Genomic DNA, 12,943 nt, shown 5'->3' with positions numbered 1-12,943 from the left:
GAGAGTGAGTGAGTGAGTGAGTGAGTTAGTGAATGAGAGTGAGTGAGTGAGTGAGTGAGTTAGTGAATGAGAGTGAGTGAGAGTGAGTGAGAGAGTGAATGATGGTGAGTGAATTAGAGTGAGTGAGTGAGAGTGAGTGAGTGAGTGAGAGAGTCGATTTTGCTACTTTTGTTCATTTAATATCAAACTTAATAGTGTTCCTGTGAAAAATATTCCCAGCTGAATACTAAATGGAAAGAACAGTTGAAGTGTCAGCATTTTTACCTTGTTCAAAATGACTAACGCATAGTATTAACTACAAGCAATAATATTGTGTCATTATTTTCCCTACTAGAAGAAAGTACATGTTAAAAGTACTGAAAACACTAAATAGAAATACTGTCAAATAAATTTTATTTTTCTTGCTTTGACATACATGTGAAACTCCAATAAAACAGAAAGAGAAATGCTGTGAAAGAAGAGGTGATTAATTTTCATAGACAACCTACTCTTGTTGAGTCCACTGACTATGCCCAGATAGAGATTTCTAAAGTGCTTTCAAAGCATAGGTTTTCTGTATGTATTAATTACAAGTTCATTACTATTATAAAACTGACTCATCATAAAACTGGGAAGAATAAGAAGAAAGAAAATCATATATGGTGAGTGTAAGTACTAAATTTTTGATGCTTGTTACTGTTTTTTAAAGAGCAAAACCAATTTCAAAGATTGGTCTTACATTTCTATCAAAGGATTATTGGACTAAACCAAAATCATTGAACAATTCTGTCAAATCCAGATTCAAATTTTCTGCAAATGATTGAGGAATTCCTAGACAGCGTCAAGTCACAGGCAGTGCTTATTATTTAGCACATGGTACATGAGGAGAAAATTGATCTTCAAAATAACTTTTAATCTTCCTTATGCCAATTTCTTCCCATGGGTGATACAATTGCTCCACAAAAAATTATTCCAAGCACATACACTTAACTCACAGGTCAGTAGGCAGACAGCTAGATATATTAAAACTAGAAATATTATCTCAGAGGAGAGAAATAAGGATCAAAGTGAGCAATGATTTAAATGATAAAATAATACTCCCTACCATGGACCACTGCATCCCTGTATGGTACCCTCACATGCTCGGCTCTTGTGGAATGACTGGTGGTTGCATTCTTTCAGAGATGCCGCAGAAGGAAGGTTTGATGGCCATTTTCAATATAGTTAGTGGGGCTTTTGGCTTGTTTTTACCAAAATTAGTCCAAAAATCCCTACAGAGCACAGTTCTTCTTAGACTTATCGTGGGTTGGAACTGAGGCTACAGTGAATGTTTTTTAGGCAAGTCTTATGGCTTTAAATAACAAACTACAATAATTTGGCAAAAAAGAAGCAAAAAGAAAACAAAAATCCTTGATGAGAGATGCTACACCTGAGGCTTATAGAGGTTAAGTCATCTGCATAGGATCCTATTGGATGCCAGTTCAGAGGCTTTTATTCTTATGTTTTCACATTCTTGACTGTCTCGATGCCCACTGAGCTGGTAGGTAGAGGCAAGCCTTTGAAGGAGTGAGGTTTTTAGATTTACAAATAGAAAGCGGGAGACAAAGATGTTTGAACTTCTTTCATGTCTTTAACATTCAGATAAGTATTAAGAAAGTTATCTCATTATTTCTCTTTATGCTCATATTTGGTAAAAACCACTCTGAGACTATACATGCTGAGATTTGTTTAGAGTCAAGCCACTGAAGGATGAAAAATAAATAAGAGTGATTAAGATGTAGGAAGCAATTCCTCTCAAAGTAGAATAAAGCATGACATCCTCCTTCACTAGGAAAGAGAACCTTAGTAATGAGTGTGTGTAAATCTCTAAGAGCAATGTTGTATAATTATATGTGGACAGGATTTTGATATTTCCTCCAGCAAAGATAAACAGAAATAAAGTTAAATTATGCACAAGAAGGAGTCATATTATTCACAAGGAGATGCTAGCTAAAAATAATTAATGGGGCTAATGGCACTGTGGGGCAGAATTGACTCGCTAGCAAAGAGTTTTTTGGGTCACGGCATGGTTTGCTAGCTTTGGACTGCGAACCACAGCATCAGAGATTCAAATGCGTTGGTAGCTTCACGGGAGAAAGGGGAGGCCGTCGGCTCCTTCAAGGATTCAGTTTCTGAAACTTTGTGTGGGGTTGCGCCAAGTTGGAATGGACTTGGTGGCAGGGGTTTGGGTTTGAAATAATTAGTCAGCTCTATACCAGGACTAGAAGCAGACCTATAAAGAGATGCTGTTCTACTTTATGTTTTGCTTGGGGAAGTAAATATATCAATCTATATGGATATAAATGTTTCCTATTATGTGAGATATGTAAAATTGTCCCTATTTTAAAAGAGAAATCTGACGCTCAGAAAGTTTAAGAAGGCTTCCAATCTTTATGTAGCAATTAAGTGGGAAGTCAAGAGGGAAAGATGAGCTGTTGGGGAAGTGAGAAGCCCAATCCTTAGAGTTAGGTTCCTGGGTTGCAACCTGAACTTGGCAGTTTCTCATCATTCGTCCATAAAAAAATGATTTCCACAAATGTATCATTCTTTATCTGTGAAATCAGAGCGCATAGAAAGATTACATGGGCATGGTGTTGGAGGAAGTACTTTGGATATGAATATAAATAATTCTTAAAAGAATTTATGAAAGAGCAAACTTCCTTCTTGGCATATATTTAAAAGCCAAAGGAATCTAAGAGCCCATTTTTTATTCAGCGATGTTTTGATCTAAACTTCTGTCCCCGTGTTTCTACTTGAGTACTGTACTTCTCGTCTTTAAATTCATGTGCAGCATAAATTACTTTTGCCATTCAGCATGCCTATAAATTGCCCATGCTTTGCCTGGACTTTGAGAGACTTTAGTTATGTCGGAAGAAAAGAAGAGTCACTATCAGACACTACTTCCTTAATTACCGCCTGCCCTGTGTTCTCAGGGCCGAGTGAGAAGATGGCTGTTGGGGCATTCAGACCAACATTCATAGAAATGAGCGCCACCTGATAATGAAAGTGAACCTGAAAAGGACTTACAACTTCAGAGAAACGAGGGCAGGATCTTACAGCAGACAGGTTCAATGTTTCGTTTACCCTTTTGAATATTACTCATTTGTCAGGGTTGAACTGGAATTGCTCTTGTCCCTCCCATTATTGATATTCCCTACAGCAGACAGGTTCAATGCTTCATTTACCCTTTTGAATATTACTCATTTGTCAGGGTTGAACTGGAATTGTTCCTGTCCCTCCCATTATTGATATTCCCTAGAAAATTAGGAATAGATCCCATGATTGGATTACCATATTTTTCCTAAAATAAGGGGCCTATGCATACAACAAGCGCAGTGAGTGGCTCCTGGGAAATTAACCTGTAAGGGATTTGCGCAGTTTTCAAACAAAAACAAAAACATCGAACACGTGCACGACTTGCTTGAAAAATACAGAAATGGTCACCAATCCCTGAAAAAAAATTGCAAGCCATAGCAACAGCCTCTGCAGATGGTGAAGAACGTAAAAAGGGAACATTACAGAGCAATTTAAACTGAGCAAGATAATTAGACTCAGAGACACCGTTTCCTGCCTTGCTGGTATAAACAAAGACGTTTCTACACTGGCCTCTCCACAACCTGATGTCCCAAGGCCAGCTCCTGCTTCTGTCCTTCCACTTTCCCTCAGGAGAATTCTAGGTCATAAAGGACGAAGAATGACTGTAACGTCTTTCCTGAAGTGACTCGGGCTTCCTCTGCTTTTGTGTTTGTGACATTTTATTACAAGGAGACCTAACATCTATTATTAATTGATGCACTAATTAAAGCCATGCTTGCAGTTTCCATTAGCTTATTCCCTAAATTCTCCAGTTAGCTGTCTGGTTTTAATCAAAACCAAATGGGAGCCCAAGTTCCCAGCCTGGAGCAGCGAGGAGGAAGTCATTCAGTGGAGGCTCAAGAAAGCTGAGAAGATAAACAGTTGATAGTTGGCAAAATCTGTGTTGGAGGAAGGATGTAGGTACTGAGAGATGTGATTCAGGGACTTGAGAGATGTGGCGCGGAGACTCTTGTCAGGCTGGACGGAAGCAGTTGCAAGCCTTTCATGTACGAATCTAATAGGATCAAGATGGCGTCTTCTGCTTTTTCAGGCGCCGGTTTGTGGACGTCTGGAAGATTCTGACTAGAGGCAACGCTGCCTGGGCCCTAACACCCAGCGACCCACGTTAGTTCTCTGACGGCCACCTGGGGTTGGAGAGCGAGCGTGAAGGCGGCTGTTATTGCCTGGGTGCTTGGAATTTTACTCCCAGATTGTCTCAGGTGCAGTCTTTTAAAGATTAAGTAGTGGGGAAGCGGTTTTTAAAAATTAGGAGAAATACGGTTTGAAAACTCTAACTGTATCTCGCTCTCTTAAAAGAGCTTTTGAAAGGAGAACTGGCAAGGGTGTTTTGACCAGGCTGCTTCTATACACTGAACAGAATGGAAATCTTGTCGATGGGAGCCGAACTATGTTTTCTGTCTCTCTGTTTTCTTTTTGGTCCCACCCCCCCACCCCCCCTCTCCTCAGCAGGGTAGGCTAGCAAAAGCTATAGGGCTTTATGACCCTCCAGCTCAGCCCCTCCGGAGCTCGGACACACTGCCTTCAGCTCTGTGTCAAATCAGAGCTCCTCCAGGGCCCAGCCCGCCCCAGCCCCGCTCCCCTCCGCCCGCCCAGGCGTTCTCACAAGCACGCTGCTCCTCGCAGGCAGGAAATACTTTCCAGCAATCTGGGCCTGCTGGTGGAGGCCCCTCCGCCAAACATCAGTCTGAATTTAGCAGACAGGAGTCACCAGGAACGCCTTGAGAGTCCTGCTTGAGCTCAGGCGCCCTCCAGCTGGGGAGGGTGTTTTTGTTAGAATCATACACTGCGTCCAAGGGCGCAGAGTCGAGGCATGATCTCCAGCACGCAGTGTGACTGGATCCTGGAGCAGCCGACGGCACGGACTGCTTGCCCAGCCTGAGTGTCGCCCCAGCCCTGCGCCCCCTGGTCTAGGTAAGAGGGTCTGGACGCTCCTCTCCGTCTGGATGCTTGGAGGTAATCGTGGCAGAGGCGGGGTGAGTGGGATTCAATGCCAGCATCTTGCGCTGCTCCAGGTGTGTCTTCTTAAGGCTTGGGAGTTAAGCTACGAAATCAGAAGGAGAACTTGTTTTAGAAAGCAGGGAAACTGTGAGTCCAATAGTTTTAGCCAAATGTCAATCTGAAAATAGGCTCCACGTAGAGTTTATTCGTTTCCTTCCTAGGGTAGGATTTTATTGGAATCCCTTTTTATTTTTATTTGTTCATTGAGTTATTAGAAGTAGTTTTGCTAATGCATGATTTAAAGAGCAGCAAATATAAGCTCTCACACCTGAAGGTGAGTTGTGAATTACATTTTTTTCAAAACTTCTTTTATTGAAAGGGAGAGTAGACAGTACTGTGATGACTTCTGTTATAATGAATCTCCTAAGAATGATAGTTTAATATAAAATGATGAGTACCGGATTCCTCCATGGTGCCCCAAATCAGTTTCAGTACTGGTCAAGTCGCTTCTGTACAAGCCAAAACATTCATTATACAGAAAGCAAAAGATCAAATCGATGCAACGTCAAAACTTATTTCTATCCTAATTAATGCTTAATCTGTGTCTCAGGAATGTATGTAGCACCATGATGATGTGATTTGCATAACTTTCTTTCCTGGCTTCTCTGTTCAGGTCATGTTTTGTGTGGATGTCTTGAAAGATGTCAGATTTTCATGGCTGTGCTGTTCATTTGTGGCTCTTTTAGGGTAGCCAGAAATCACTACAATCATAGGAAAGGGGAACCATGTGTCCAAACTTCATGTAGTCATAAAATTATATGTCTCAGGGACTATCGTGTCACTGAAGTCTCTGAAATGGTTAAATATATAATATATGAGGAAAGAAGTTTAGTAGTTACTGAAATAGCATGAACTTATAATGCATAACATACTGTTATACTTTGAAGATTTTGAATATGTATCATTTTGTAGAAACTATGGAATGGTGTGAAAGGGAACAGATATTTGTGTGTATTTCCAAATCAATTCGATTAACGCATCTATTAGAGACACTAAATGAAAGCGAGGGAGCTAGCTTGACAAGGATCATAAATAAAGGTTTTAATGAGGGGTTTTTACATAGTATAAAATGGCCATGTGTTGTATTAGTTCATCGGTTCTTAAATGCTATGCTATGCCAACATCTTAACACATTTTCACTATTCACTAACAGTTTGTCATGCATAGGCTTTTAACACGTGAGGAAAAGGGTCAATTCATTTGCAAATGTGTTAAAAATAATATACTGACTTATCTCAAGTCTAGCTCAATAAATCCCTGACTTCTCTCAAGTAGAGCTTACTGAAGAGATTTGCAGGGAAGGAAAGAACATGAGACATCTTCTCACTGTGGCCTGAGGTTCCCAGCAAGGGAACTGAGGGGTCGCATTCTTCAGTGACCTGTCCATGATCACACCACTGGCCAGTGGAAGAGATGACAGTGAAACCACAACCCATGATTCAGCGTTGAGACTGCTCTGCTGCTCTCAGAGCATAATTATGCAAACTTAAGTATGAGCATGTCCAGGACAATGCTACTTTGCAGACAGAAAATTAGAAAGCCACTTTGAAAAAAAATAATAATAAGGTGTTGATAGCTGCTGTGTGTTTGGTTGGGGAGTACGGAGGAGCAGGTATCAAGATTATTGTTTTTTTTAAAAAGAAGGAGCAAATTGACTAAATAGTGCAATTGATTTAGTATGGCTTCAACAAACACTTTAAACGAGTAGCTTGTTTTGTGACTCTGTTGTCATGTTTTGCTTTTATGCCAAGAAAATCAGTCCATATGCTAATGATGATATTAATTTTTTCAACTGGTGTTTCTTAGAAACACAGGGCTAGAAGAGAACTTGACCAATTAATATCCTTGTATTCAAACGGTATCAGCATAAAGCGACCCCCCCAGAGAAGTTTTCAGAGATTTTACTACCTTCCTCCCCACCCCACCCGACCCGCCAATAGAAAGGGTTGAGGAATCTCCTGTATCCTGACATTCCTTCTTTTACCTAACCGAAGTCTTGATTGCTGTAGTGTATTTCCAATTCTTTGAGATTTTTTCCTGAGTGGAAATATAGAAAACCTAAGTGGACATATGAAAATGTAGGCAGACATTTCGAGGCCAATTGAGCCCAGTGCCTTCCATCTTCCTCCCTCCTTCTTATCTCGGATGCTGTAATGGGTTTATATCTCTACTCCGAGCAGAAGCAAGGTCCTCTACAGAATCCGTCATAGGACTTAAATAAGAACCTGGCCAGTGCCGTGTACAATAGGAGCAGTGGCTGTCCCATCTGAATCGTATTTCCCACAGGTTGCTGTACAAGCTGAAACACTGCACTGCCCAAGGACATAGTCTTTCCCATAAACCTAAACTACCAGATATACTTGAGTATAAACCAACCCGAATATCAGCCGAGGCACGTAATTTTACCACAAAAACTGCATTAAAAATGTGCTTAAAAACTTGGCTTATACACGAGTATATATGAGTATGTCATAATGCAAGCTGGTTTTTTCCGGGGCATGCTTGTCTAATGCTCTTTTCCCACCATTCTCTCCCATTTCCATGGACCAGACTGAGTTTCCTGATGTTATTACCACTTGAAGGATACATGATCCAGTACTTACATCACCACCACTACTGGAATGAGGAATTCATGACATCAAGCAGTTGTCTCTAGAGGACTTAGAAAAGACAGCTCATTTCTTTTTTTTTTTAAAGGTCATTAAAACAAAAAAAGATAACTTTTTTCTGGCCTGATCCAAATCTTTTTATACCATATGCCTCATTGAAAAATACTTCCGGCTTAGCTTAATCTTATTTATAGAGGATTCGGTCTTATAGGCCTCAAACAAGTCTCACTCAGCTCCTCTAAAATTTGCCCATGCTTTTCATTCTATCTGTTTCTTCTTGGAGGATGAATGGATCGCAGTTAGTGCTATCTTACAGTGAGAATCTCTTTATAGAAATTAATACAGTCCATCAAAGTTCCGAGTAGGACATGCCCTAGGACTGGATCAGAATAGAGACATGTCAAAAATGGCACATGAGAATTCATTGAAAACCTCCAGATTTGGAAGGGGCATGAATATCCGTCATTCCCCGAATGAATGATGGGCTCTATCTGAGTACAACAGGAGCCTAATTCGGAGGAACCTGACTCCAGATAGACTAGTGTGGCTATGTAAGCATGGGTTTCTATGGAAGAGGGTCTTTGTATTGTTATTTTGCTGTTGGACTGTGGGTCGCTTTCTGGAGTTTTGAGAAATAGATTAGCTTAGTTTTTAAAGAAGTTGAACAAAATAAAGGCAAAGTGAGGATCTGGGATGTTAGTTAAAGAGGGTGTTCATTTTGGATCCAGTTAATTAGAGAGTACAACATGAACTTGAGAAGTTTAAGGAAGGGCTACCATACAAGTCAAAAGGCAATACAAACAGCATCGTGCTCATGAGACTTGCTCAATGAGATAGAGGGGAAGGCAAGACCATTCATTATAGATATTTGTATGTATTGAAAGACAGTTTTTGGATTAGATTGAAATGACATGCATTTTAATTGTACACTTCTATTAATTCAAAGATAAAAATTGAATTTAATTATTGTTTCATTTTATTCTTATCAATTAGCAATGTACCTAGCATGTTGGCATTGCCAGTACCTATTTATCAATGAATATTCATGGCATAAGTGGAAAAGAAAGGAAAGAAAAAAGAGTCGAAGAGTGGCAATGTGTAAGAATTGTGGGCCCCTCCCCCAAGTCATCCTATGATGACAAGATATTAATTTTGAAAGAGGAAGGAATATAAGAGGTTGGCCAAACTCATCAAAGTCTAAGGCCAGGGATTAACACATGCTTTTTTAAAAAAATCATTTTATTGAGGGCTCATCCAGCTCTTATCACAATCCATACATACATCCATTGTTTAACACGTGCTCTTAATATGGTATTACAAAATGATTAAACATCAGAAGGAAGCAAGAAGATCCAGAAATGGTTTTTAAATTAAAAGTTGTATGAGGCCAGTCTCCGCATAGTACTAGTTAGTTTTCTGCCTTATGAGTGGAATGGTGTGCTGGAAAAGTCAAAGGGCGAGTCAGAAAACTGGCTCGGATTTGTCTTGTGGTCACTTGATGCGCTGTCATTTGAGACATGTGCCATGCCGACTTTGAGATTGTGTTTTTTATTATTGACAAAGTGGACAGGATACTGAAAATATTTATATCGCCAGCTCGCTTTGAGCATCAAATGAAATTTTTTTCATGTGAAAATACTTTTGTATGCCATTTAACAAGGCCTTTTTTGTTTTAAAACAACGTAAGTCAACTTGTCGCAAAGAATAAAGCGTCATTGTGTTCCGTATTTTGGACAAATCATCCATCTATATGAAAATGACAGGAGTATAAAAGATCGTTCTAGTTTATACTCCCTGCGAATTCTCAGCAAAGGCCAATCAAAAGCTACTGGGGAACCAGCATCATCATCACCCTGCTGTCAGTTTACCTCTGTTGAATGTGTGCAGTGTTCCTGGCCCAAGTGCTCCACACATATATTATTCATTAAATTGACCTCTCCATAGTGTTTTCATTATTCCCATTTCAGAGTGGAGAGAATTGAGACATGCAGAATGCAGGCAGTTATTCCAAACCACCAGAAACAAAAAAAGATTATTTAACAGGTATTTGGCAGTGCATATAATGGAGTTCATCATCCCTGTCCACTAGCAGGTATTTGGCCTGAGTTAGATATTCCCATTGAAGTGCTATTCCTCTCTATAAAGTTGAAGCACTGATAGCACCTGCCTCACAGAGGGTCATTATTAAAGAAGATAGTGTATACAAACCACCAAAAATCCCGACCCACAAAAATACTCAACTAATGAAAACTGTTTTTCACTATTACTATTATTGGATAAAACTTTCTGGTGCACGTACTATTATGTAAAGAAGTATGCTCCAATATACATAGGTCGATGACAAAATAACATGAGAATGTTAAATATTATCTCCAAGAGATAGTTAGCAGTGTAAGTAACAGCAGACGAGAGCTCATAGTATCTATGCTGATCCCTAGTTAGAGACCCACCTCAGTTCCCAATGATTTAATCGTCTTGCTGATTTCAGTGAAAACTGCTTAAGGAACAACTAAAAGCTCACTCTCCTGTTGTCATCTTGCACTTCTGAGCACCTGTGCTGACGGAGCCACCTCTCTTAGACCCATTTAGTGATTACTATGCGTACCGTCAGAGTGTTCTTAGAAATGATAGCAAAGCTAAAAACAGAAAGTGGCCACTTAGAGCCAAGTCACATCTCACCATGTTGATGATAAAGCATTTTAATCCGTGTTCCTTGTAGGACAGGAATATCTTTTTCCTTCTGATAATGCAAAGCTACATTTTAGCCATAACTGCTTTGCCCTCTAAGAAAAGAGCAGTCAGACTTATAATATAAAAATTTACTCTAAACTATTTCCTGTTACATGAAAAATGCCAACTGGAACAAGTTTAGAGTAAAGACAATTCTTTGCTTAAAGGGGATTGTGTAGAAAAGAGCTATCAAAGCAAAAAAATAAAATGATTAATTTTTCATCGCAATGGTTAATGTAACGAGTCAACTTGGTTAGGTTGAGATTCTCAGTATCATGTAATTATCCTCCATTTGTTATCTGATGGAAGGGGAATTTCCATGAGGGTGTGGCCTGCATCCATTATATGCAGATGTTCTGGCAAAACTCCCTTGCTCTCTATCCAACTCATCATCCTTTGACCTTTGGTTCTTGAGATGTGAACCAGCATCCTGCCACTTGCCCTGCAGGTTTTGGTATTCACTAGTTTCTACAACTCTGTGAGCCAGCAGCCTTCTTCCTGATTTGTTGATCTTAGCAATCCACCCTGCAATCACTTGAGACCCGGGAAGCCTGAGCCTGATGTGACACATGAATTTGGGACCTCCACAAATGCATGAACTCCTCTAGAGAACACAAGCTAAGACATTCATTAATCAATTCCCTTGAAGAGCTCCGCTAAGGTGCAACCTGGTTTTAAATGCCCAAAGTTCTTTGCATAAATAGAATGACTGAGATGATAGCTCACTTTTTTTTATTCTAAAAGAAACATGGAAACCCACAGAAAATACAGTTATTTAGAAAACACTCTCATGATGCAACATTATCCCCCTTGACTGTGTTAATTCTCAGATATCTTGGAAACCAAGTATTCCCAGAATGCTGTTTGGCAATATCAAGTAAAAATCACATGATGTTCCACTATTTCTTCAAGTTGCATGTGTGTTATTTAAGAAAACGCTAAGAAAATCTGAAAACCTGGCTGGTCTAACCTATAAAGTGGGTGGTAAGTTAAACACTGCCAGTGTCTGGGCTCCTCCCTGCAAGAAAATTAGATACTTCTGGAAACGACATTAAATAGCAGGAACTTGGAGGTAAAAATAGACTACTGCTGAAATAATAACTTGCAATTTAGTCAGACTGTTTTTTTCCCGATAAGCTGACTTCTAGTGGATTGCAAGAGTTAATTATCAAATTTGCTCAATTCCTGTAGAAACTGTGGCTCTGAGATATAAGAATGAGAAAAAATTTCTCACGATCAGTAAAAATTTTGAAAAATGCACAAAAATATAGGTTAACACTAATAGGACGTTTTAAAATGGAGTAGGCATGTCTTCATTTTTCTTCTAAAATCCAAAAAAATAAAAAATAAAAATGATGAAAACTTGGATATGTCTCTTGGAAAAACTGATGTACTACTTACTCCACTGACTTGGTTCATTATGTTTTTATCCTGTAATTTACTGATGTTTTTGATGTTTTCCAGACAGCCTAAAGACATATATTTTAAGCCCCATTAAGAAATTTACCAATAAGGAATTTTAACAAGAGTTATTTTTCTGACCGTTAATGAGGCATAATAAGTAAATTCCAACATTTTACGAAGTATAGGAAAATGGGTGGATGATTTGTGAGTGAGGGAAATACTAATAACACTAAGGAAAGAATACTTGCATGAGATCTTTTTTTTAAAAATTATTTTATTGGGGGCTCATACAATTCTCATCACAATCCATACACACCTCCATTGTGTCAAGCACATATGCACATTCGCTGCCCTCATCATTCCCAAAACATTTGCCCTCCACCTCAGCCCTTAATATCAGTTGCTCATTTCCCCCTCCCCCATCCATGAACCCTTCATAATTCACAACTTAGTATAGTTTTGTCATAAGTTACCCTGTCCGACGTCTCCCCCTGCCCTCTTCTCTGCTGTCCCTCCCCCAGGGAGGAGGCAATACCTAGATTCTTGTAACCGGTTCCCCTTTTCCACCCCACATTCCCTTCACCCTCCAGCCCTCACCCCTTTCACCACTGGTCCTGAAGGAGTCATCTGTCCTGGATTCCATGTGTTTCCAGTTGCTATCTGTACCAGTATACATCCTCTGGTCTAGCCAGATTTGTAAGGTAGAACTGGGATCATGCTGGGGGTGGGGAGGAAGCATTTAAGAACTAGAGGAAAGTTACATGTTTCATCGTCGCTACCCTGCACCCTGATTGGCTCGTCTCCTCCCCTCAACCCTTCAGCGAGGGGGTGTCCAGTTGCCTTCCGATGGGCTTTGTGTCTCCACTCTGTACTCACCCACCTTTACAATGATATTTGTTTTGTTCTTTGATGCTTGATACCTGATCCCTTCGACAGCTCGTGGTCATGCATGCTGTTTTGTTTCTTCCATGTGGGCTTTGTTGCATCTGAGCTAGTTGGCTGCTTGTTTATCTTCAAGCCTTTAAGACCCCAGATGCTATATCTTTTGATAGCCGGGCTCCATCAACTTTCTTTCCCACATTTGCTTA

General features: G+C 39.8%; 1 protein-coding gene across 2 annotated transcripts in view; it reads left to right on the top strand.

Annotated features, from left to right (window-relative positions):
- Nucleotides 1–4,828: 4,828 nt before the first annotated feature.
- The window catches only part of DLC1 (DLC1 Rho GTPase activating protein), a 485,036-nt gene continuing 476,921 nt past the window's right edge, over nucleotides 4,829–12,943 (top strand). For both annotated transcript variants that reach the window (XM_045286620.1, XM_004696181.3), the window contains exon 1: nucleotides 4,829–5,025. The gene's annotated coding sequence lies outside the window, so the exon portion shown is untranslated. The remainder of the gene's footprint in view (nucleotides 5,026–12,943) is intronic.

The sequence above is a fragment of the Echinops telfairi genome, unplaced genomic scaffold (genome assembly GCF_000313985.2).
Source record: "Echinops telfairi isolate 266 unplaced genomic scaffold, ASM31398v2 ScPeMD7_9;HRSCAF=40, whole genome shotgun sequence".
Classification (NCBI taxonomy): domain Eukaryota; kingdom Metazoa; phylum Chordata; class Mammalia; order Afrosoricida; family Tenrecidae; genus Echinops; species Echinops telfairi.
Note: the sequence above shows the minus strand (reverse complement) of the source record. Positions and strands in the feature narration are given on the sequence as shown.